Source organism: Triplophysa dalaica, chromosome 4 (genome assembly GCF_015846415.1).
Source record: "Triplophysa dalaica isolate WHDGS20190420 chromosome 4, ASM1584641v1, whole genome shotgun sequence".
Classification (NCBI taxonomy): domain Eukaryota; kingdom Metazoa; phylum Chordata; class Actinopteri; order Cypriniformes; family Nemacheilidae; genus Triplophysa; species Triplophysa dalaica.
In genome coordinates, this window is record NC_079545.1 from 25,653,113 (window position 1) to 25,678,207 (window position 25,095).

Consider the following 25,095-nt stretch of genomic DNA (forward strand, 5'->3'; position numbering starts at 1 on the left):
TAAATCATCAATTTAAAACCTGAATAATTCTTTTGTAACGTATGAGACAAACAGCTCATCATATACGAGGTCGATGTGTGTGTTTACCACTTACTTTGAGGTTAGGTGTGAACCATGGCATACTGTGACCAAATCAAAAGGTGTTGAAGCTCCGTGTAATTTTTGTTACAGAATGAAGCAAAAAAAGGAGAACATAGCCAGAACTGTCAGATGCTCTGTTGAGAGCTTATTTGGCACAATGTGATCCAAAAATGATTCTCAATGCATCTTAATGTCCACGTAAATGCTTGGCTCTCAAACTGGGGATTTTGTGGAATTTTATTAAATATAGAAATGTATAACGTTTTATCAAAAACCATTCAAAATAATTGATGTTCCAGCGTTGTAAAACTAAATTAGTTTTTGGTTTAATTAAAATTCCAAGTTTAAGATTATACGTCTATATTTTGGGGGGCCGCAAAGCGATGCACCCCACACAAAGGGACCCATCCATCCATCCTCCATTTTCTACCGCTTATCCGAACTACCTCGGGTCACGGGGAGCCTGCGCCTATCTCAGGAGTCATCGGGCATCAAGGCAGGATACACCCTGGATGGAGTGCCAACCCATCGCAGGGCACACACACTCACTCATTCACTCACGCACTCACACCCTACGGACACAAAGGGACCCTTACAAGTAAAATGTTTGAGAACCACTGAACTAAACTATACAACTAAATTCACTCAAAAAATTGCGGTAGTGACATCAAATGGAATCAACTAACACTTGCTAATGATGCATTTATAATTTCCCAGAGACTGCAAGCATATCAAAAGTTTTTTTCCTAAAACTATATAGACATTTATTTCCATTTTCAGATATAATTTGGAAATAACAACAGTGTTTATGACAACAGGGCCCACACAACACCACAGAAATACAAATCGAATAATTGCAACTGGAGCTTTACTGTTAAGTAAAGCAATAAATATCACAGAGGTTCTGCTGAAAGATATAATGATTTGTGCGTAAAGGGAGATTTACTCACTTTCTAGTTGTTCCAAACCTGTATAAATTTATTTGTTTTGCTGAACACAGAGAAAGATATTTGAACAGTTCTTGGACCCCATTGACAACCATAGTAGGAAAAATTACAACGGTAGTCTAAAGTCCCCCAGAACCTTTTCCTGTCCTACATTTTTCTAAATATCTTTTGTTTCACATAACCAAAAAATATATAAAGTAATTTTTCATACTATGGTAGTCAATGAGGTCCAAGAACTGTTTGGTCGTAAGGATTCTTCCAAATATCTTTCTCTGTGTTCATCAGAACAAAGAAATACAAATTTAGAGCAATTTGAAACTGAGTAAATGATTACAGAATTTTTTATTTTGGGTCAACTGTCCTACAACGAAATTCACGAAATCCTATAAAATCTGTGTAACCGGACAAATGCTGAAGCTCAACTCAAAGGAGAGATGGAGAGCCGAGAAAGAAAGATTGAATGTGATGATGAGAGGACGCGCCACTCACTGATTATTGGATTTTTTGGCATGCTGTAAATCACAGGATTTACCCTCCAGGTACATGAGAGACTACTTGAACCTTTCTGCACAAGCGCACAAATATATAAAACGTGCATGAGTTTCTGTAAGCATCTAATACACTGGTACACTGTCGAGTGTGGGGTAGAGTTTCTCACTGGATACTGGGAAGTTAAAGAACCAGAAGTGAATCAAATTACACATTTTTGAACACCCCGAAGGCTTGATCATTTTTTACAACCTCAGTATGATGACAAGAATCCTTACACACATTCTTCATACAGCAAGTGTGTGTGTCCAGCATGCGACTGAACCTTAAAGCAAGATGTATTGTACCCAACCGCACCCAATTGAATGTGATGAGATATGAGAGCCAGCATGCTAGCAGAACATGCTAATTCAGTTAAAAAACATACAGCACAAGTCATATTGTCCAATTTTAAAATACTTTGGTTTAAATAAACAAAGTTAAATTCTTCTGTCAGAACAGTTATAGGCCTATAGTTTACAATAGAATCCCATACTAAATTACTGAATGTGCTTACTGAAGTGTTTACGTCATGTCAAAAAAGTACGATTTTATTTACACCATTTTTGTCCTCCCACTTTGAAAACACATTCTGTAGCAAACACTGCTGTGCTGTATGACATGTGAAAAGCTCACAAACCAGGGTGTAGAAATGAAGACAGAGCGAGACAATTTCATTTATGAGCAGATTCATCCATTTACCGCTCATCCGTTTGCCTGGGCCGTCTGCTGCTCATCTGAAATTGGACACCCTGGTGATAAATTACAGCAAAAAGGGAAAATGAAGGGAAAAAAGAGGGATGATTTTTGAAAGGACATGGGGAAATGCTGCCTGGGAGGCTCTCTCTCTCCTTGGGATTGAAACAGCTGCTGTCTCATCCCAAAGTGCATTAAAACACTGAATCCGAACTAGGAATTGGAAAGAACTTGATGTTGCTATGTGAAACCTGAAACAGAAATAAAAAATTGATTCAATTATCCTAGAGCGGCGTGATTCTTAATCATGCTTTATCACGAGTAAGACACCTTACAGCCATCTACGGCCGGCATCCTCCACCTAATTCCTCATCCATCATAAGATACAAGAAAGCTGATCTCAGATCATGTGGGCAACCCGATTCCTCCAGCACAGCACCTCTAAACTGCACCATCCACACAAACGCTCTCTCTGTGGCTGGTTTGAGCCTGTTGTTGAGGGTCTCACAGTCATGTGATTCTGGGAGTAGGATGAGCTTTGTGGAAACAGCTCTGAGGGCCAAAGCAAAGGTACATGAACTGACTATTTAACATACAAGCATCAGGCGGAGATGCAAAAACCACAAAGATCTTAGATGCAGAGGCTCATAGGAATATGAAATCCTTACTTGAAATAGGAAAAAAATGATCTCTTAAACACAAAATTTGATCCAAAAGCTGAAATGATTGTTTTAATTTTTCGTATTATGGTACTGGGGTTGGGGAATGACGTTCTCATTCTAGAGAGCACCTTATAGAGTACCTTTGTTGGTTAACCTGTAAGTTAGTGCTGCGCTGGTTCCCTCGACCGAGAGCCTATGCATTTTTCCGAGCGAGTTTTAGAAGATTGCGTAACATAAGATCTGTGATTAACAAATGTACACAATTTTTTCACGTTTTGGCTATCAAGATGATCTTTACGGATGAACACAATATTTGCTTTATTTGAAGCCTAAACAGACTTCACTACGATCGCTAGATAACAAAGGTCACCTGCTTCCGACAACAACTTTTTCAAACTTTATTAAAAACGTGTTCTCTTGTAAGTATTTCGTTGATGAATCCCAAAGAACGGTTTTAGAGATTTGTGTCTATGTTGCATTATTTGTGAGATTTATATGCACGATGATGTCTAATGTCATAGCAAAAGGATGTAGTCGCTTTTAGCAACCGCCTTTTTAAAGCCACAATAAAGGTTTTAAAAAAATCACAATCGGGTTATAACTGGTGTGTTTTATGTCATAGATTAAAACTAGTGGTGGGCCGTTAACGGCGTTAACAGCGTTAACGCAGTGAGACTCTTATCACGCGATAAAAAAAATGTCGCCGTTAATCTATTCTCAAAGTTGGGTTGGGAGCTGGGTCTATACTACGCAAGCTATGATGACTTTCACCTTGATATTTTAGCGCGGATGTATACCAGCTTAACTGCACTGTACGGGACGAGAACAAGATTTTTCAACTCGCGTCATTCGCGGAAGCAGAAGCCGCCTCATCATCTCATAACCAGGGCTTCATTCGCGCGATTCGCGCCGCAAGTAGGTCTATTGGCTGATTGCATTAACATATAAATCACTCGCGCTTGACACGCCATTCGCGTTTGGTCTAAACACAACATAACGTTACTGTGAAATTACCGCATCAAACGTGACGTGCTAACATGGATGCAGCTATGAAGCCGCCGGGTTTGCTTCAGGGAATATTAATTTTTAAGAAGCTTCCCAATAGAAACATCGACAAGACTAAGGTTGTTTGCACCTTGTGCAATGCGGAATTGGTTTAAAAAAACACTTTCTCTCAACAGGTAGTGGTCTAGCTTTAGTTGAAACCAGTAACTTTGTATTGAGATCTAATGTATTATGGCTCCTGTATGACATATCGCTTGTTGCTCCCTCACTCTTTGTAAGTCGCTTTGGATAAAAGCGTCTGCTAAATGACTAAATGTAAATGTACTGTAGGAGCTCTTCCAGTCTCAAGTACCACCTAAACACAAATCATCCCTTAGCTAATGCGGAAGTAAACACAAGTTCATCTTATTGAACATAATTTAATTTTCATCACCAATTATCATAGTAGAACAGCTTTCTCAAGCAGTTTGTGATGCATTTTGGAAACAGGAGATGAGCCCCTGGTCTAATGCGCCACCTGGCTTGAGAAACCCGTTCTCAAAGACTTACTTTTAGTCATTATTTGGGTAGCACACATATTCTGAATGCCTTCGGCAGAATTCAAATGAGCCATTTTAATCTAGATTAATCTAGATTAATCTTGGAATTAATCTAGATTAAAAAAATTAATCTATGCCCACCACTAATTAAAACATAATTTTTTTGCGGTTTTGTCAACAACAGACCTCATTTCAGGCAATACATCAAAAAACTATTGAAAAAATACAATAGACTTTTGGGATGATGGAACCGGATGCGCAAAAACTCTAAATTACTCCCAGGGTTTGGATACAAAAATACATAATCTCTGAGGTATTCTCTAGGACTAAAAAAGGCACAGATGGAGTCATCGAAATGTATATAATGCACTAAAAGTTTACCTTTCTAACATGTAGGAGAACCCCTAAAAAAAAAAAGTATTGCTTATTATTATAGAGTGAAAAAGAGATGCAACTTTTATTGAGAAGAATCTCCAAAAGAGAAGATTAAAAGTCTAGGCTTTCTCATCTACAACTCTTCACTATGTTCCACATACACACAGTTCTCTGACAGACGCAGTGAACCACAATCCTCTGCTGGTATCGGTGGAGTGCGCTGTAAAGGGGAGATGGTCAAACAGACAGCTTGGCTTTGTGACCGCAAACATTTCACAAGGGCACGAGACCATGGGAACTGACACATCAAACACAAGCAAATCGGCACAACTGAACTTTCCAGATTCCTGGAAATAGATGTAGTTATGAAACAGTTCACTGAGAATCTGCTTTAGCTCTGGATTCTGTTTAAACTGTCATATGCAGTCGTACAACACGCATGCACGCACGCACACAGCTGCTGTCAGGAGATTGTGACATACTGGATGTATTTGGTTCAGGGTTCCCATATCTTATCAACAATGAATTTCTGTGACATGGATTGAGCCAGTTGAGTTTTTTTACTATATTAAGACTGCAGGAGCAATTTCAAGCCAATTAAATATTTCACATTTGATTCCCTTGCTTCCCTTAAGGTTTCATTGATTTCTTTTCCTTTTCGGCGTCTGAAAAATTACTATTTAAAATTCCCAGATAACCGATGGCGAGAATCCTTAGCATGGCCGTAGCCAGGGTTTGAAACTGAGGTATTTACTTTAATAAATATAATGAAAAGTAAAGTTAACAAATGATACATTTATACCTATAAACAGGGCTTGATGATGTGGCTAGTGGTTTTTCAACAATAACTAACAGTCCTACTCGACCAAGCGGCCTCTAACAAGCGTTGGTCCGGTATGGGAGACGAGCGCTGTGACGAGGAGGCTAAACGCCTGTCACCACATCCTCTCTTGAAATCAGGGAGTCAGGTTTACTTGCACAGCTCTCACTCTCGCCGGCCTCCTTTACACTAGCCACCCAGCATTTTCACTGTCAACAGTTTTGTTTTTGGGAAATGATTTGACAAAAATTGACTATGGCATTCTGTGAGATCATGCGTTGAGCTTCACATTTTATTTTCAACATGAAAAACTACCAAGGTCCAGATCTTATACTATAATAAAAATGTGCTGCTTTAAATGTGTGTTTGTGTATTCTTTAATCTTCACCAGTATTTATACTTTTGTTCGACATTAAAGCATTCCTATACGCCCTTTATCAGGACATAACCTCCTCAGGACAAACACACATTGTGTTCCCGTCTCGTCGACCTACACAGCAATTGTGCATTCAAATATTTTTCAGAGAGCCGCTTGAGCCTGCAGCAGATTTCGCTCGCTCACATTCTCAATCAGCCTTCTAACATGAGTCACTACAGATGCGGCGCTGTTGACACAAAGGCCGTGGAAATACAGGGGCCACTGCAAATTCCTAAAGTAACAAAGACTACGCATCTGACAGCCCCGATACGCTTTAAACAGGCTGATAAAAAGTTGCTGTGAAACTCCAGAAGTGACCCAGGCATTTTAGTGGTGTCAGGGAGGAGAACGATTTCTAATCTTTAAGAGAGAACAGCTTGTGCAAGCTTTAGCGCTGACTCTCATGAAATCGGGCACTGATGCATAAGCAGTAATGTTACTAACAATGTGCGAGCGAGTGAGGATGGAGCCTTTTGGCCACTCGATTGACTTGATCAGCACCCTGGTGCTCATCTGCTGCTCACCGCAGGGATAAAAATCTGCTCTTTACTTTAGGAATGTTGGGTACCTAGATGATACTCTACTTTGCAATACTGGGAGTACAGGTGGCTCAATTTTGTACACAGTAAAAAAACATTTCATGGAAATTTACAGAATGTTAAATATTGCTGTGAAATACTTCATATTACAGAAAATAGATGGCAAATTTACACGGTGGGTGAAAAATATCATGAAAAACATTTTTGTCCGGCATCCAAGCTGCACAGATTTTATGTGTATTTTACAGTGTGCCCTGAATTAAACTTAATTAAGATATACGTTATGTTTTAAGGCCGGTCAAACGTTTTTACATAGTATACGTCTGTGTACTGTGCATATTAATTTTGTATTTATAAACACATACATGTATACACATTTAGGAATCATTTACATGTATTCATATTTACCATTCATTTATATATAAAACAAATGTTTATTTATTTTAATATTTTTCTTAAATATATGCATGTATGTGTTTATAAAAACAAGATGAATATGCACAGAATACAGACATATATCATGTAAACACAACTTCTGGATGCGATTAATCGCGATTAATCATTTGTCAGCCCAAATTTTTTTGATAACATTTAGCTTTAAAAAAAAGGAATGTGTTTAATAATGTGAGCTTTTTCTGTGGTTCTGTGAATTTTTTTTGATTCGACTGTCACTGATCCTAGCGCTCCAACTTGATTAATGTATTTTTACAGATTTAACCTGATAATACATGGGGAAATGTGCTCTCAGGGCTCATGAATCATGTGAGCTCTTAATGTTATGCCTCACACAGGGAAGTCTTTGATAAATCTAGCCTCAGTGATTGTGAAGTGTTCTGCTCTGTGGTGTTTCACAGTAATCAGAGATAGCTGTACAAAATCATCTCAAATCCGTGACCCGTTCCTGCCCTCAAACGCACTCATCGCATGTTTGCTACTTTGCATTTGCTCATTTAAAACACTGTGTTCACACAGGGTTTTTCCAGGCTCAAAATGAGGCGAAGGTGGTGACATCCTGCTCTTGTACACATACGTAGGCCTACTGTACCTTTAAGTGGCTTAACCAAAGTGACTTTGACATATTAAAAGTTCTAATAAAATAAGATGAAAATAACAATTATTAAGTTGTATAAAACATATTATTCAACCGAACAGACTTTTTTTTTAAATCAAACAAAGCATTTTTTTCAACAAACTTTTCAGCCCACAATAGCCAACTGAATAAACCAGTCTTACTAAATGAGCAAAGCTCATTCACATCTTCCATTCTCTGTGGTTCAGTTTAAATTATTCAATGATCACATATATTAGCTAGTGACTGAAAAGTTCAATATTTTAAATGAATAGGTTCAAAAGAGTAATTTGTGTTCGAAACGTTCTGAATGTATTGTGGGTTCTGGCGAACTCGCTGTACAGTATACGCTGATTCAACGATCCAACTGCACAGTTTAAGACATTACAATGATGTACATCATGTTCATTTAAGCAGTTTCGAGAAATTAAACGTACTTGGATGCAAAACAAACAGCCGTGAAACAGACCTCAGTGTGCTGATAATGAATTAGCGCCTCCACTGTGGCGTTTGCCGCAACTGCAGTTACAAATGACAGTCTGTTAAATGCACTCAGCATTTCTTGTGAAGACACCCAAAATAATTTGGGCGAGAGTCTGAGGCAGCACGACATTTGATGAAGGCACCTCAAATTTCTCTATACAGGAAAAACCCTGTCCCAGTGTAGTGTGTACATCCTTATGTGTCACATGAAGCATTGTATGATACAATGTACCTTTAAGCCCAAACCTGGCCATTCATGGCTTGAGACAGTTTTTTTTAAGTAACACCACTCTTGTCAAGTGCAAATAACAGATTTAATAAAGTTTTAACTTTCCCATCTTAATAACATGCAGGACAAGTAATACATTCTTGGGCTAGGGCTGTCACAATATCATACTTTCACTATACTGTTATGATGGCAATAGGAATTCACATTTACAATATCACAGCAATATCTATTGAAAAAAAATTAAAAAAAGAAAAATAATGTTCTGAATTATTTATGTTATCATGATACACTGGGGGGAAAAAAAATCACTTTTACCATTTATTTTACAGAATTTTCACACATTTTGGAAATGCGGCATAAAAAATGTAAAAATTACTGTGGAAAGGGGGGCGTGGTCTAGTAATTGGCGAGGAGACGCATTTAAGGCACGACAAAGGAGAAGAGTGGAGAGAGAGAAACCAGGCTGGGAAAGCGCACATCGACGGACCGAGAGAGACAAGGTGTCTAGGAGTGTCCGAGCCCAAAGGAAAGATTCGTCACAACCAGAGAGAGATTGTGTTATTGAGTGAGCGGGTCTACAACCCGGAAGTATTGTAGTAAATAAAAACGATTCTTACGCTTTCCCAGCGACGCCGACTCCGCCTCCTTTCTTCCACAAGCCTGAACCTTCCTACAATTACAAACCGCAAATTTAGAAGTTTAGTGTAAAATGTGTTTTATGTCTTATTCTGAAGCCCCGGCTGCCGATATATGACCTTTTTAATGCGTAGTATTAACACAATATCAGTAATCCAGGTTAATAATATCATGGTTATTGTGAATAATGGTATATTGTGACTCCCCGATTTTGGCCCAATTCTTTGAAAAAGGCAAATAATTGTACTTTCAAAGTTGCGACTCTATTTATGTAAGAATATTCACCATCCAAACCCAGCAATACAGACAACCAGCAAAGCAAGTCGTGGGGCGGATATATCTGTTCGCCCAGCCAATGGAAGACAGAGGGAGTGTTTTGGAAACTTGTGCCAAATTCCATTTGGCACTCCTCCTCAGTATAACTCACCAAACATTTCATAAGTTCATCTCAGGGGGTTATGACCCATGTCAATGGGATACTGTGACCTGGAAGTGTAACATTCCTTGAGCTCAATAACCATAAGCCCACCTAGCAACTAACCGTAACTCTTGGTATGTGATGGGAGGTGATACAGTGGTAAGTCAAGCATGCATGAAACAGCAGCACATCTGATTTAGAAACACCAGCAGTGGAGGGCACGTTCCTCCCCCGGTCAGATTGATTTCATAAGAGAGAGAGAGATCTGGGGTCAGTTTTTCTTCTGATCATACAGTAACTGGGTTGGATGCACTCAGCAGAAGTGCTGATCCTAAATGACTACGATTCTCTGAGAGCAACAGGTCCAAATATCAGATCAAGAGGGTTTTTTTTGCGGAGGCAGGGGCCATTGCCTTGTGTGGGTATGTTGTTTAGGAGAGTGGCGGTTATGAAGGCATGTGGGTTGGTGAATCATCCAACAAAAGTGATTTGGAGATACTCATGCATGTGTGAGTACTCAGATTCTGAGAAAATGTGGTTGGCTATTTTTTTGGAGGACAGGTGTATTTAAACGGTCAGGATTTACTTCTATTTGTCACATTTTTACATTCGTAAGTGAATGCAAACAGTACTTCCATCATGAGTCAGAAGATCTTGAAGTGCAGGGTGTCAGACTAGAGGAAATGAATGCGGCAGCTTGGGTTTTAGTGTGGATTAGATTCTGGGTGGTGATGGTTGTTGTTGACCGAGGCAGGGTTCACTGGGTTCGGTTGAATCTCAGAATATCCAGCATGTTTTAAATAAAGGCCTGATTAACCCGAACAATGAAAAACTAATTCATCACTCAAGTCTTTCTCTGATTACACGAGTGGATGAATAATGTGTCTGTTGACATTAATGCAATCAGCGCAATAAGCATATAATAAAGAAAATGTTGTTAGAGCAGCAATGATGCCTTAGGGAAATATTCAAACACTATACAACTTCTGTCATTTTCCAACCTCAATCACTCACTGTCAAAAGACAAGCCAGTAAACCTGATTTAATTTAATCTAATTTAAGTCAATTATTCAATTCAACACAGTTAATTCATGATATGTTCCTTTTTTCCTACTTGGGAAAGATAAAAGTTGTCTTTTCCGTGCTCAGAGTTGCTCTCTGAATCGTTTTTGAGCCAAGACGTAGAAGTGTTTAAGCTAAATTAAGAGATTTCTTAGAGGATCCTTAGAAGTTTTAGGAATACGGGCCCAGATCTTTACCCGACATCTACTTTTTGTGTTCTTAAACCACTGTTTTGTAAGATTTGGGCTTGTGTTTGAGATCTCTGTTCTGTTCTTTCCCAGGTTTTCCCAAGACTGTTATTTTACAAAGATGTTAAACTGTGTCTACTACACAGGACGCAAGCGGCGCAACGTGACGCGACAAAAGGCATAGAAACGTATAAGAATTCATTGTAATTAAATGTTCTGTCCACACTGGATGTGGCCTATCGTGTCCGTTGTAGATGTTACATTATTGTGAATTCCTAATCCACTATTTTCCTATATTATACAAATATAGTATATTATATTATATATAGTATCACAGCATGTTGCATGATGCTTTCACCGCTGTTCACTGTAGGTGTTTTAACGGGTGGCTGGGAAGTATAAGATTGGCATCACACGCATTGCTTAGACATTCTTGCTCCAAAACAACTCTTTTATTTAATATAATGCATATCAGCAAATTTCACTTGAATTTCTGGGGGATTTGATGCACCTTCAACTTTCTGAGCGATTGAATCATCAGTGCCCAAAGCCACATCTAAACTTTTGGATATTGTTTCGCTTTCTACTTTTTTGTACTAAGAATCTCTTTAGTCTTCATTTTCACATGTCGTTGAATACTATTCCTTCACTGCTTATAATACAGGAAATGTGGTTTATTTAATGATTCACAATTCAAAGCATATTAAGGCAAACTAAGGAAAAGTTTCAGTGATATTTTTATCTGTGTGAATGAATTCTTCATAACACAAGGTAAAAGCAGTTTGAAAGGAAATATTTTTAAACAAACAATGTCACATTATCTTATTTTAGGTTTCACCACTCAGAACTAAAAATAGCACCAAGAACCACATTTCAGTCTGTAAAGCTGAGATAAGTGGATAAGTGGTCTGACAAATTCGGAGAGCGACTGATTGACTGGATCCGAAGGATTGACAGTTGCCGTCATCGGCAATCAAAGGTCACTTCATTTTCATTTCTCCAGAGAGAAGCAACAGACACAGAGTGTCAGCAACACCTTGAGTGTGTAGTGCATGCATATGCCCCAGTACACGTGTGTGTGTGCTTGCGTGTGACATTGCTATGCTGTCTCGCTCTCTCTCATCAGCCTCCAGGGCACAGAGTGGGAAATTGAGACACGTTCCCAAGGGTGCAGAGACGCTTGCCAGAAAGATTAACCTGCCTTCCTTTTATAGCCTTTGACAAGAGGTTAAATCACACGTTACAGTTCCGCACACTAACCTCTCCCTGAATAATTAGATCATGAATATTACAGTGGCTGGCTCAGGCAGGCCACGGCTGAACAGTCCTGGCTGAGGGCTCAGTTTGGCTAAGCAGCTCTATCACGGAATGTCAACCTTATATAGGACAGCTTTAATGAAACCCTATTAAGGTCAACCAAAAAGAATGTCCACTAAAGGCCTTAAGTTAAAACAATATAAAAACAATGTCTGCCAAGCAAAAACAGTAAAAAAAATACACCACGTTTTGAACTAAAAACGCCCACGTTTTTATGCATCTGTTTACATTAAGCATTTTGAGTGCCTGAAACCGAAAAAGTTTAAAGGTCCAATACCCCGCAATCCCATTTCCCAACCTTTAGTTAGTGTGTTATGTTGCTGTTAGAGCATAAACAATACTTGCGTAATGATAAAGCTCAAAGTTCAATGCCGAGTGAAATATTGTCTTTAACAGAATTCGCTTTTCAAGGACTACAGAGAATGGCTGGAATCGGACTACAGCCCTCTACTTCCCGGGTACATGATGTCACTATTCCAAATGCTTTTAATAACCTCCGCCCCATAGGAATGTGCCAAAAAAGGGGCGGGGCCTTCCTTAGAGAAGAGGAAGAGCCGAATGAGTATTATCAGAGAATCTAGACATTGACTGAGCTACGCGCTAAACTACTTTCACTTTCATCACAGACCTACAGCTGGTAATAAGAATACAGCTACACACATTCTAAGATAACCAACGGTCGAATAACAGCTTCCATGACTTTAACATCGGCTGTGAAAGCTGATCTAATAACTAATGTTCTAATAATTGTAATACACTAATATAATGTGTATGTGGGCGAGTGCGTGCACTTGTGTATGCACATACCTCTAAAACACGTCTATGAAACGTCCTTTGAAGTCCTGCTTGCAAATGTCTCCTGTTCAATCTGCTTGTTTTATTATCCAACATAAAAAGACAAAACTACTGCTTCTGTTTTTGGTGTTAATTAATATAACCGGTCTGACGCCATTAGGTTCTGTATCAGTTCCCTCGCCATAGTAGGAAAAATATTTGCTATCTCTTACAATGATTGATGTTTGCACATGCACTAGCAGACCAACGTTACACTTCGATGGATCCGCATGGATTTCACTGATAAACTGAAGTTGAAACCATTGTTACGGTTTATTGCTAAATGCCAAATTTATGCATACACGTGCACTGAGAGGGGCACAAACCAATCACAACAGCCTGAGAAGCGGAAGCTCGCTGATATGGTATGGGTGGGATATCTTCAGACACACACTCGGGGGGACCAATCACGACAGACATGGTCAGCTTTACCAATCAGAGCATTTTGAAAGGAGGGACTTTATATAGACTGGAAGAATCCAGTCGTTTTGTTAGAAGAGGGACAGCGGTGAACAATAGACTTGAAATATGTGAAATATAAAAGAAAGCGTTTTTTGAAATTAGAAACATGAACATCCATTGTTACACAGCCCAAAAAACATAATCAACGCCTCAAAAGAAGCAAAAGAATGGCTCCTTTAAAACAATAATAGATGCCTACAGGACTGTGTTTGTGCTACTGAACAAAACACTTCTTAACATTTCTCCAGCAACGTGTAGATTGACTCCATCACTATGACCAGCGAAGACAAATTATTGACATGCACCAAATTCTAAACACACACATAATCAACAACAAAAATGGTTCTGGGTTAACTTGATATGGTGTGCAGTGTTTCTTCACAAAGTGACATCTCCAACCAATGCATTATATAGTGTTTTTACTTATTTTTGTGGATCTTTGGGAATGTAGATTGTTTGTTTTCTATGAGAAACAAAAAAAATGCAAAAGAAAAACTATACAGTTTTTACTACATTGTTGTCGTGTAAACATTGTGTACCCTAAATCACTACAGTTTTTTTTGTAACCTAAAGTACACAGTATGTGACCACAAAACTAAAATGTGTTTGAAAAAAACAGTTATTTTAAAAAAGAAACCAAAAACAACTTTTCTGACAATTTTCTTTAAATGCAAAGTAACCAAAATGCGTCAGTTGCGGAGATGTTGCAACCCAGTTTGTGACCTAATCACAAAGATTAGAATCAATTTCCCACTTTTCATGTCACTCAGTCAGCATAACTTTCAATGTACATATCGAGTGTGTATATAAATTAAATATTTATAACCTGATATGGATAACCAGGCGGCGAATGAGTTAACCAGATGCCCAAGTCTCTATGATTTTCTAGTCCTACATATGGCACCACATAGCAAGCACCACTAATAAGGGTTCTCGTTCCCTGTTGTCACTGAACTTAACTTGATTTGTGGATGAAGGCCGAGCGTGTTCATTGATACGGGTGGATGAATATTGGCTGGGTCAAAAAGATAACGCTTTCTCGGCTTCACAAAAACACCTGCTCTCATATGACTTGAAGCAGGGGCCCCTATTAATTACAGGAAGCCGTCACAGAGGGACAGCCAACGTGCAACGAGACCCTGGGACTTCAACTACAGGAAGACAAATGGCCCAACCGTGAGTGAATGCAGACACACACATTTTCTCACACACCCGCTCAATTCCCTCTTATCCTCTTCAATCAAGCTCGGTGCCTTGCCCGTGTAGGTCCTACATGCAGGCAAAGCTGCGTTTCAGAATGTAGGTCATATGAAGGCCTTTTCTTCAACTCCACATTTTTTGCCTCGAGGTGACTTTAAATACTAAATCCTACTTCAAATATGCTTTCATAGGCATGCGTGCACAAAACAAACACCCCATGCACGTAAACACAAACATCCCATGCACACACACACACAAAGGAATCTCTGGTAATGGACGGTTGCATCATGTACCCCAGTGTTCCAGTCTGTGCAACAAAAGAGGGAAACGGCTAAAGGTATATCTATCTTTGATCGCACTGAGGCGGCTGACAAAAGTTCTCTGCCTGCCCCCCATAGTTATGTGTGCATGCACGCATGCCTGTGAAGTTTTGTTTCCCTTTTATATGCATTAATACCACGCAGGAGTTACAAAGCTTACCGGATCGACTTGTTTCTTTGAAAGATCTGAGGAAGGACATGCAGCCTAGATGGGAGCTTCATCTTTTGACAGGATACTAAGCCACCCTCATGTCTGTCAGCACACCTCCGTGCACCTGTTTCTGAAAACAACCCTCTTTTTCTGTTTCCCACACATGGGCGCTAACCGTCCACAGTGACACCCCTGTGTCTAATCCCACGTGAGACCGATAACCGCATTGAGCGTCTCAGATAAATCAACACGAAGCACGAAGGCAACAGTGGCTCTCATGTCACGCCACCTCCAGAAAACAACTGATTTATTGATTTGGTATGTTGACGTCTACCTCAATATAAACACTTTGGGAAAATTGCTTGTTAAAGGCACATGCTAAGACCCACTTTTTGGGAAAACTATGCCAAGATTTTTTCACACATTACTGAAATTTCTTTTTTGTGACATTCATGTCTCCTTTAGTTAATGTTTACAGTCCAAGTCATATGCTAGACCAATTTACAAAGTTGTGTTTACAGTTGAACCAACATTGTGGAGCAGCACTAAGTCCTTCATATTCTGCCCTTCCCTCTGGCTACATGTTTTGTTTCAGAGTAGATCTCTCTGTTACACTCAGCAAACCATCGCCACTGATCCCGAACTAACTGTCAGCAGCGTTTGACTCGGCCAAAGGCAGTAAGTCCTGCGTAACACCAGCCTCACTGTTCACGCGGCTGTCCACTTCAACACTCTTCAACTCTGACCTGTCATTACAAGGCAATGTGATCCCAAGCTGAGCTCATCCAGCGTGGATACACATTCCTGGATAAGGTAAGACCTTGAGAGAGACCTTGTGTTGTGGACAAGGAAACAAACAGAGACATTAGCTAGCCTGCATCATGATAAACCCCTCATTCTGGCAGTTTATTTGGACTAACGGTTGTTATAACGGATGCTTAGAAAGGTGGATAGGGGTTAAATAACCAAAGCAATCTCACAAGAGCTCGTAACTATTTTACAAGGTGGCTAAATCGTAGGAGTATGTATTGTATATTTCAATGCGATTTGCTTTTGTGCCAGTGACTTTAAGGTTTAGGGGTGGGATCTGGGGAGGGGCTTTGGTATTGCTTTTTTCAATGATCGCACATTTTTCTCTCTTTGTTCAAATTCATACAGATTAGTTACGAAATTAGTTAAAGCTGCGATCCATAATTCTTGCCTCTGTCGCCACCTCTGTTTGAAACATTAAATTGCAGGCTATTGGGAAAATACACGGTTAACAGTTTTGAACAGATAACTTATGAACTTGCTGAAAAAATGACAGGTTGCATCTTTAAATACATTTATTCAAATCCAATACTAATGAAACATTTAAAAAAGTGACACTTTTGCTTCAAAGGAAGCGCAAGCGTGTTTAATTTCAGGCAAAGGCACTTTATTACTTTTAAAAAAAGCACAGACGTGCATGACTGCGGATAAGATCACAGAAATACGTCCTTGTGTAACATTTCAGGAATTGCAGTCAAGATTACAAAATCAATAAACCCTAGCCTGTGGTCAAAGTAATAACTTTCAATTATTGCTTTGCCAGAGACACAAAATAACAAGAACAAGAAACACAGGCAATATCAGCCCGCAATGAGCCCCCACCCCGCTTTCAATCTTACAATCATACGTGCAAGATATGAAACCATCTCAAATGTCCAAAGGTGCTGAAGTTAATCTATCGTGACAGAAACCACTCTCAAAATGAACACACAGCACACGTTGACTTCGGGTCTGAACACAAATGTCCATTCAGAATTCATTTAGATTTCATTCATTCGGACCCAGTGAAGGTCAACGCTCACCCTTCACCACCACTCTTGCTTTAAAATACAAGCTCTTTTCACGAAATAAAAAATAAACATTCTGGTCAAACCTATTCCTTCCGTTTCGCTCTACCACAGGAATAATGTCATCTAGCCATTTCAGCATGTGCAGAGATAGCATTCAACATACAGCATTGAGCATTCAGTGGTCCCAACAATGGATCTTAACAGGAGCGCTGATTTAGTGGCGGCATAAAGGGCCCCTATTCTCCCCTCTGGATCTCTCGCACTGAAATAACACACACACTAAACAAACACATATACACACTGGTGGGACTCTTGTCCCACTGCACAAAGAAAGGGTTTTTACAGGATGTCCAGGTCACTACTCTTTTGAGTTTTACCTTCACAGGGCTCTAGACTCATTCTTCCCACTGCTGCGACACACAATCTCAGTTGGTCACACCAACTTACAATTCGGTCGCCCCCTTTTAAATAGGAATCATAAAGACCTTGTCTAATAACCTCGGTTGATGAATCGTTCTGTTAATTTGTCACTCTGTCTTTTAAAATAAGTCGGCTACAGGCGCCCAATAAATCCAAAATAAATACACAAAAACTTTGTATTTTTTACAATTATTATTATTTCGATTTCTATAAAGTTATATATTGGCTGTGAAACAATCTGACACAAATATAACGGGTCACTCTTCACAATCCTCTTTTATTGCCCTCTTTAAAATAAAAACTGTAATTTTGCCTCTGGCCTTCTTGACCACATAAAATTAAATCAAATTAGCTAGCTGAAAAGTAACTCCGATCGAAATTATTAAATATGTACTTTACAACACATTGTCATAAATAAACTTCACATACTTAATCTTACTAACCACTATTGTTAAATGGTCTTAGCACAGCTGTGTTCTGAGGTGTTTTGAGTGACTGATTTGATGGGTTCAGTCAGTGAGTCCCGTGAGCTCAGTGTTTGATATACGAGTTGTTTAAACAAAATGAATCGGTTCAAATGAGTTATTACATCGAGAATCGGACATTGACGCGCTGTTTGTTTTTCACGGCTGTGAAATTATCATCAGCACTAGCATTATATCACTACTAGACAGTCAACTTTCTATTGAAACTTAAATTCTTGCTTTAAATTATACAAAGAAGTGAGAGATGTGACAACACAAACACTCTCATCCTATTATAAACAAATAAGCTGTAAGTGCAAGAGCACAGTCTCACGTGGCTGTTTGAGCCCTGCTGATCCATGCACGGCTGAATGCTATAGTGTACTGCAAAGTCAAAATAATGCAAAATGACCATTTGTGGTACAAAAGTCTTTTTTGAATGTTAAATGAGTTTCTCGATCCGTGGATCTGATCGATAAGGATCAGCTTTTGTTTTCTACAATTAGACAATCATTACGGTCATAATGCTTTCTGTTCAGTTATTTTCATGACTTTGCACTATCATATGCAAAGCCATCATGAGAAGGAAAGCATGTGTATGTTTTCTTCTGAAATGCTTTTTTTTCCACAAACAAGCCAGAAATCGAAATAAGACAGAAGGGGAACTTAAATACTGGCTAAATACGTTTAGAGGACTCTCTTTGTTTTAGTAGCTTCAAATAACTAAAGAACCAAGAGGCTTAAGAACTGCAACAGCCAATGGGGGAAAGCCACTGATACAAAGCCAACTAATTGTAACGGCTGACAGTATGTTGTGTGCCTGTGGCAAAGAACACTCATCAAAGAGCTTTTATGAGTGCGAGCAGAGGCTGGCATGATCAAATTTAACAAACATGCCAAACATTCACAATCATAACATGCCTCCTTTTCACCTTCCATTCTTTCTTCGACCCGCATGGAACCTGACATCAACCTTGGCTTCATCGCCGTCATACTATTTAAATTGAGTCTTCCTGATGCTAATAAATCTTTGATATTATCAACATATTATGAAAGTTTGTTATTAAAAACAAAACACACACAAAATGTAGGAATACACACTCTTGGATGACCAACACGGATTGTGGCTGCTTCCACTCCCCAGCATTGTGCTGAATGAGAATATCATTCCCAAAGGTGGCCTTCATTAAAATGCTCTTTAACAGCCAGTTTGATCAGATACACAATCTTTCACAAGAATGCCACTTTAAACAAACAAGGTCTGATTTCTACGATGTGGAAAAAGCAACACAGTCTTACGGCATTTGGTAACTATTTTACAAGGTGCTGATCACAAATCACTCTTTTACAGACACTTGTCATTGGACATGGTTTAAGATAAGATGAAAAGCTACATCAAATCAGTGCACAACAGGGCCTTTTACTACCTAATTGTTTCATTATTATGAATATATTATATATATCGTTAAAACCCGCCAAAGTTTAAGATGTCACTTTGTAATATATAACAGTAAGGAAACCTTACAATACACTTGTCATATCCTTATTCAGCCATTGTCAAAGCATCTTTAAACACACATGCAAACAGTTTACACAGCAGAAGAAATCCACTATAAAGACTCAAAAAGGGGGATGTCTAGATGGCCTCCACACAGCGACATTACAGATACAGTTCTCTCTCCATGGAATAAAATCGAACGGCACACCCTTGAACCTCGCTCTTACACTTTTCAGAGTTTAAAACTGACACAAGATCCTGAATCACACTTGCGTATCTTTAGGATTACAGCTCAGTGTCACATGACCATCAAGGTTCCGTCACACAGCAGGCTCCCCTGTCAACCGAGCAGGAGATGAGATGCTTCCATGCTAATGGGATCTTTTCAGATTACACTGGACAGATATGCAATTTGCCAAGCAAACCCTCATTATGAAGCAGGGCAGAGACAGAAGGGAGGGTCACATATCAGTTCCAGAGTTCTTATCTACAGCCATAAACAGATAAGAGCAGATGACTGCTGTCCTTAATTTCACTGTCCTACAGACAGACTGGGATAAAAACAATCCTTTTAAGTACACACTTTCCTAAAAAACAGGTCTTATCTTCTTACTTAAATAAGGTGACAAATTGCTACAAGAAAATCAGTAGTTATAGTTGTTCATACTTCTGGCTTATCTATGCATTTCATGTATAGGTGTGACTTTAGCTGAACTTGCAACCCGGTCTAATTAATCTGCGTGTTATACATACGCCGAAGTCAAATCTTGCGCGCGTATGACACTCCAATATTTCGCATTAGCTTCGCTGGAGAGCAGACCCATCCACGACACGACTAAATTATATATATTGTGGTGTAATTTTTCCATAATGACGTGTAGGGTGGGATTGTTGTTTTAATCGGACATTGTATTTTTTGCAGGTTTATTATTTTCTTTTGCGCAATTTAGACGCATTTGAGCATGTAACCCAAGTTACCCAACTCTGCCCCACCTCTTAAGGTCTTTGCACATAAAAATTTCATTTGTGTTTTTTATCGTATTTGGCTCTCCTTTGAACGGTGTCTCTGAATTGTCCAAAAAGGCCACTCAAAATGCTTGCTACGGATGCGAAAAACGCAGAAAATCATGGCAATGTGTATATGTGATTGACATAACGTGAGGTGTATTTATTTTATAACGTGCAGAAATTTCCGACGCAAATTTCAAAATCTACCGTGCAATGGGCTTTAACCATATACTTTGTTTATTATACAATATAATACATACGGATGCAATTATTCCAAAGCCAAATTTTTTCACTTGCTGGGCGCCAAAACTAGCTCGTTTGGCCTCTGCAAATGCACAAATCACTTTAGCTCCATTTATCACACAGAGATATGTGGTGCAAAATGAGAGATTGTGCGAACTCGCAGCAGCAGATTCAAGCAGTTTAGTTATGTTCATGTGTTTGTGCTAGAAAAATGTCCAAGAATAAAACCTTTAATTTGTGAGAGCATATTTTACAAGCATTCAACTCTTATTGCGTGAATTCACATACTGATTTGGAGATGTGCAAAACTCGCCTGTGAACGCACTTCTTTTGGTACAGGTGTGTGAATGGGAGAGAAAAAAAGTTTGCAACTTCAAATTTACTGATACACATGTTTGGCCAACCTCTACAACTACAAACTACACTCTCACTTCTGTGCTCGCATAACGATTTTGTACTTGTTGCATGTTTTATGTCGTTCGGAAGCGGGTGGTTTAGGTGCTCAAAAATATCCATTAAAGAATGCATAATACATATTTATAAAATCATTCAGTTTTAGATATGCAAATAACTGAACAGGCCTCATTATGACGCCCGGCAAACGAAGAAACTGAACTGAGTGCCGTATCATACGCATGCAAAATTAGACTTTGGCATTATGTATTACAAGCAATCGAAAAGCGTGAACTCTTGCTATTTATTCACAGATCGAGGAGATCAGTTTGGAACTGGACAAAAGCAGGGGGATCTTAAAACAGCCCATACAAATCTCTTTCACACACATAAAATTGCATATCACAGGTATGGGAAAGCCTAAGAGATACATCTAGATGACTGACAGAATCCATTCCATATGCAAACAAAACTGAAAACCAAACATTCCTATCCCTGTCGCCCCATAAGCCCACCCAGGGGTGTCCCATTTAGCCGACATAAGACTCCACACTGATGTCTAACAGGCTTATCTAAGGGGTCTTTCTCAGCTGATTTCTTTAGTGTACCCCCACACAAAAGGGATTTTATGAGCCAGGCCAGTTACTTGCTCTGGGCTCAACTGCGTGAGGAGAGATTTGGTCTGTTTAAAGCAATAGACAGCAGTAAGCATTTATGGCCCTTGTGTAACTGAAGATGATGAGAATTAGAAAAAGAGTGTGTGTGTGTGGCCTGATTTAACAGCTGGGTGTTTAACTCTCACTCTCTCAATAGGTGGGGAAAGAGAAGAGACACAGAACCCGTGTACATGCATTTTCTCCAACTGGCATGCAGTGGGAAACAGCTGTGCAAATGTGCATGCACACCACAAACACACGCAGGCTGGAAATGCGAGCTGTGTGCGGAAAGCTTGATCTGACTTTCTTGCGAGCCAAATAAAATATGTTTTATAGCCTTATCCAAATGGGGAGGGTAAAGTTAAGAGGGATTGAGAGGGCAACGTTTTTATTTGGCTTATAAATGTAAACCACTTTAGCAGTCATTTATTTTTCACTGAAAGTAAAACCAAGGCTTTTAAATAAGCATATAAACAAGGTCAGACTATTTGTCAAGAGATACAAGGTTACTAAGGATGACTATTTTATGTTAACGATCACCAATAACAGCATTAATGATCACCAATACTAGCATTATAACAATTTGTTAACTTAAAATGTGTACAAATGAGTAAAATTAACACATCCAGTTTAGATAAACGAACAAACCATCACGTCAGCCTCTCAAATTCATCTCCATCTCTTACACCGTACATTATCATCTATTGACTCATAAACTGTGACTGCTTGCTCATCCTTCAGCTGAGAAATCTGTCCACTTGGACCTCACTCAGCTAAACGCCGGAATAACAAGATCGCCTGTGTGTACCTCTCTCAGTACTTGCAATCAGTATTTACAACATGTCTCTGAGGTTGACAGGAAAGGCTTGACATGATCCCAGAACATAAAATTACAAGTGTTGTCATTTTTCTCACACAAGTTACAGCTTCAAAACATATGATCAGTGACAATTACACAGTCAAGACAAATTTCCCTACCTCTTTTTCTCTTAAAAACGTGGCTTGGCATTGAAACGAATTACCTTGTTGGAATGAATTTATGAGTTTCATAAATAACAGGAAAACATGTTCGGTATTTGCCCTTTGATGATCTCCAACTTTAACCTTGACGGTAAAACCTAACCTACACAAACAAATACATGTTTCGGCAGAGAGGTTTGCAGAAATACATCAAAGACAAACACACAAACTTGATTCTGCTTCATTTGGTCCATGCTTAGCCAGGTCAATTAAACATAAACCACTCAATAGGAGAACGCCGCCACAAGTTCCATGCACACACATAGAGGAATGTGTTAATTATCAAATGCATTAGCAGGGTTGCCATGCGTTACAAAACTAAGCACCTGGAGAGATTTTTTAACACATTTAGCACTACTATTCCATATTAAGAACCTGCATTGACAACACAATTGTTCCGACATGAAAACGTTTTGCAGTTTAATAAAAAAAGATGAAACAAAAAACAGTTAAAGGGGTATTAGTGGATCAACATCTGGATTTAGCTAAAGGGATCAAAGCACATGTAAACAGGTTACTCACGAAAAAAATGCCATTAAACAAGCTCTGGTTATTCTTAGCCTGGAGAAAAGACAGATGCATGAGCGAAAATGTATTTTCTTGAATGAGTAGGCATGCATATTTGAAAGCACTGCCCCCGTGATCCATTCAAAAAGGCAAATCACATAATAGCTCCTCATAGAAGAAGGGAAACGTTACACCCAGATGTCAAAATGATCCTTCACCACGCTCGATAATTGTACTGAGAATAGGAGACCGTGTTTCTCTGGAAATAGGAGTCTGAAATTGAATTATCCAGCCTTTGGAAAATGTAGGGCAGACTGAAGAAAGCGCAACGATATAAAACTGCACTCTGTGGGTAACTAATGTCAAGCTCTTGTTTTAACTGAGTGAGCACAAGATACCGGAGACGTAAATCAAATAAACACTCTCAGTGTTAGGTAATTGAGCTTTTAAGGATGGTTAAAGTTCACGAACAAAAAGAGTTGTTAAAACCACACAAACCAGCAGAAACACATCAACCATCTAAATGATACTTAAGGCTTTCAAGTATTTTCACCGGACACTTTAATTCAATCTTAAAAGGTTTGTTAAAGATAAACTTTTGCAGACGACGACACTCTGAACGTGCTTTTTGCACCTTTTACAAACATAGGAAACTGCCAAGACTCGCTTAACCCACTGATGAAAGCATGCGACGTGCTCGAAGATCACAACATATGGTCAACAATAATAATATACGGTGCCACACATAAGCTTTATTCTCACCCCGGGATCCAGTTATTTACGGATGACATTCGTTGAAATGGTACCCATTTAGCGCCAATCCTCAAGAACGAAATGCATGTTTAAATCCTCTGGACCGCGATAGAAATTGGCCAATTCAACACGGACAGCTGCCGAGCTACCTTCACTCGATCCGGTTGCGTCGCGGACGGTTCAAGCACTGGCGTCTATCGCACCGCTTTCCCCACAAAGCCCCGCCCACTCTTTTACATCAACACGGAAGCCTCCCTCCGAAAACGCTCCCATTGGCTTGCGGTCAGACTAGGAAGCGTCGGGCAGCGCGTTCGGCCAATCACGGTGATTTCTTACAGAAAAAACGGGTGGGATTTAGAGTTGGAAGTCATGCGGGCGGATGAGATGCATGACGTCAACCCTTTGTTACCTTGCCGACCCCTTTCATGTGAAACTGCATTCATCTGCGAGTATGAAACATACATCGTATTTATCCATAAACATATGCATAGATTAAGAGGGGAAATAAACTCACTCAGAATTACTTTTAAGGAATGCACTTTTCGATGCAAACACAAGAAGCAATACAATATGAGGAAACAGGTGCAATTATATTTTGTCAGTCAAACATTCTACACATCGACTGTAAATGAGTCAAATCTGCATGGGTGACATATGTCACGTGCAACTGTGTGTTTACTGTTTTTATATTCGCTTTAAAGAGACTCCATCTGACTACAGACAGATTTATGGCAGAGCAACTGTACATTTCACAACGTCCTGCATATATGTGGATCACAGTCGATTCTCCCCGAATCAATAAAGCATCTGATGATATGTGACTTTATAACTTTCCACCGACCGACCAATCTGCTGTCGGCTGTCAAAACCCCCAGCTTCAAACACCGCACTGCTTCTCGGCGGAGAAATCCCCCGTGGCATTTTGAGACAACGCCTTTGATATTCAGCAAAGGTCACGTCCATGAATTTATATACATTTTTGTCTAGAGGATCAAATGCGAATTCTGCATTGCATGCGCTCAGTCTGCCTGCTAAAGTCACCACGGGCCTGATACCACATAGCCCTAAAATGCACCCTAGAGAAAAAATTGGGGAAAATAGAAATAATACACGTAGTAATAAAACAGCAAAATATGTGACAGCTATCCTCATCTTTACAAACATTTATAACCAGAACAGTCCACAACCAGCATGTAGAGAATACAATTCACGTGTATTTCACATAAGCAGATTTCCCCCCAAATCGGCATTTTTTACACTTGTTTGTAAGTCTTGCTTATGCTGTATATTACTGGTCTAAAGTGTGAACCCATCTTTTTAATTTTCCTGACTTA

At 39.3% G+C, this 25,095-nt stretch overlaps 1 protein-coding gene across 2 annotated transcripts in view; it reads right to left on the minus strand.

Moving 5' to 3' along the window:
* The window catches only part of fam222ba (family with sequence similarity 222 member Ba), a 44,984-nt gene that overhangs the window by 19,642 nt on the left and 247 nt on the right, over positions 1 to 25,095 (minus strand). Inside the window, exon 1 of one of the 2 annotated variants that reach the window (XM_056745897.1) lies at positions 23,771 to 23,930. The exons of the other annotated variant lie outside the window; for it this stretch is intronic. The gene's annotated coding sequence lies outside the window, so the exon portion shown is untranslated. Of the gene's footprint in view, positions 1 to 23,770; positions 23,931 to 25,095 lie in introns of those variants that run through there. 2 annotated transcript variants of the gene reach the window in all.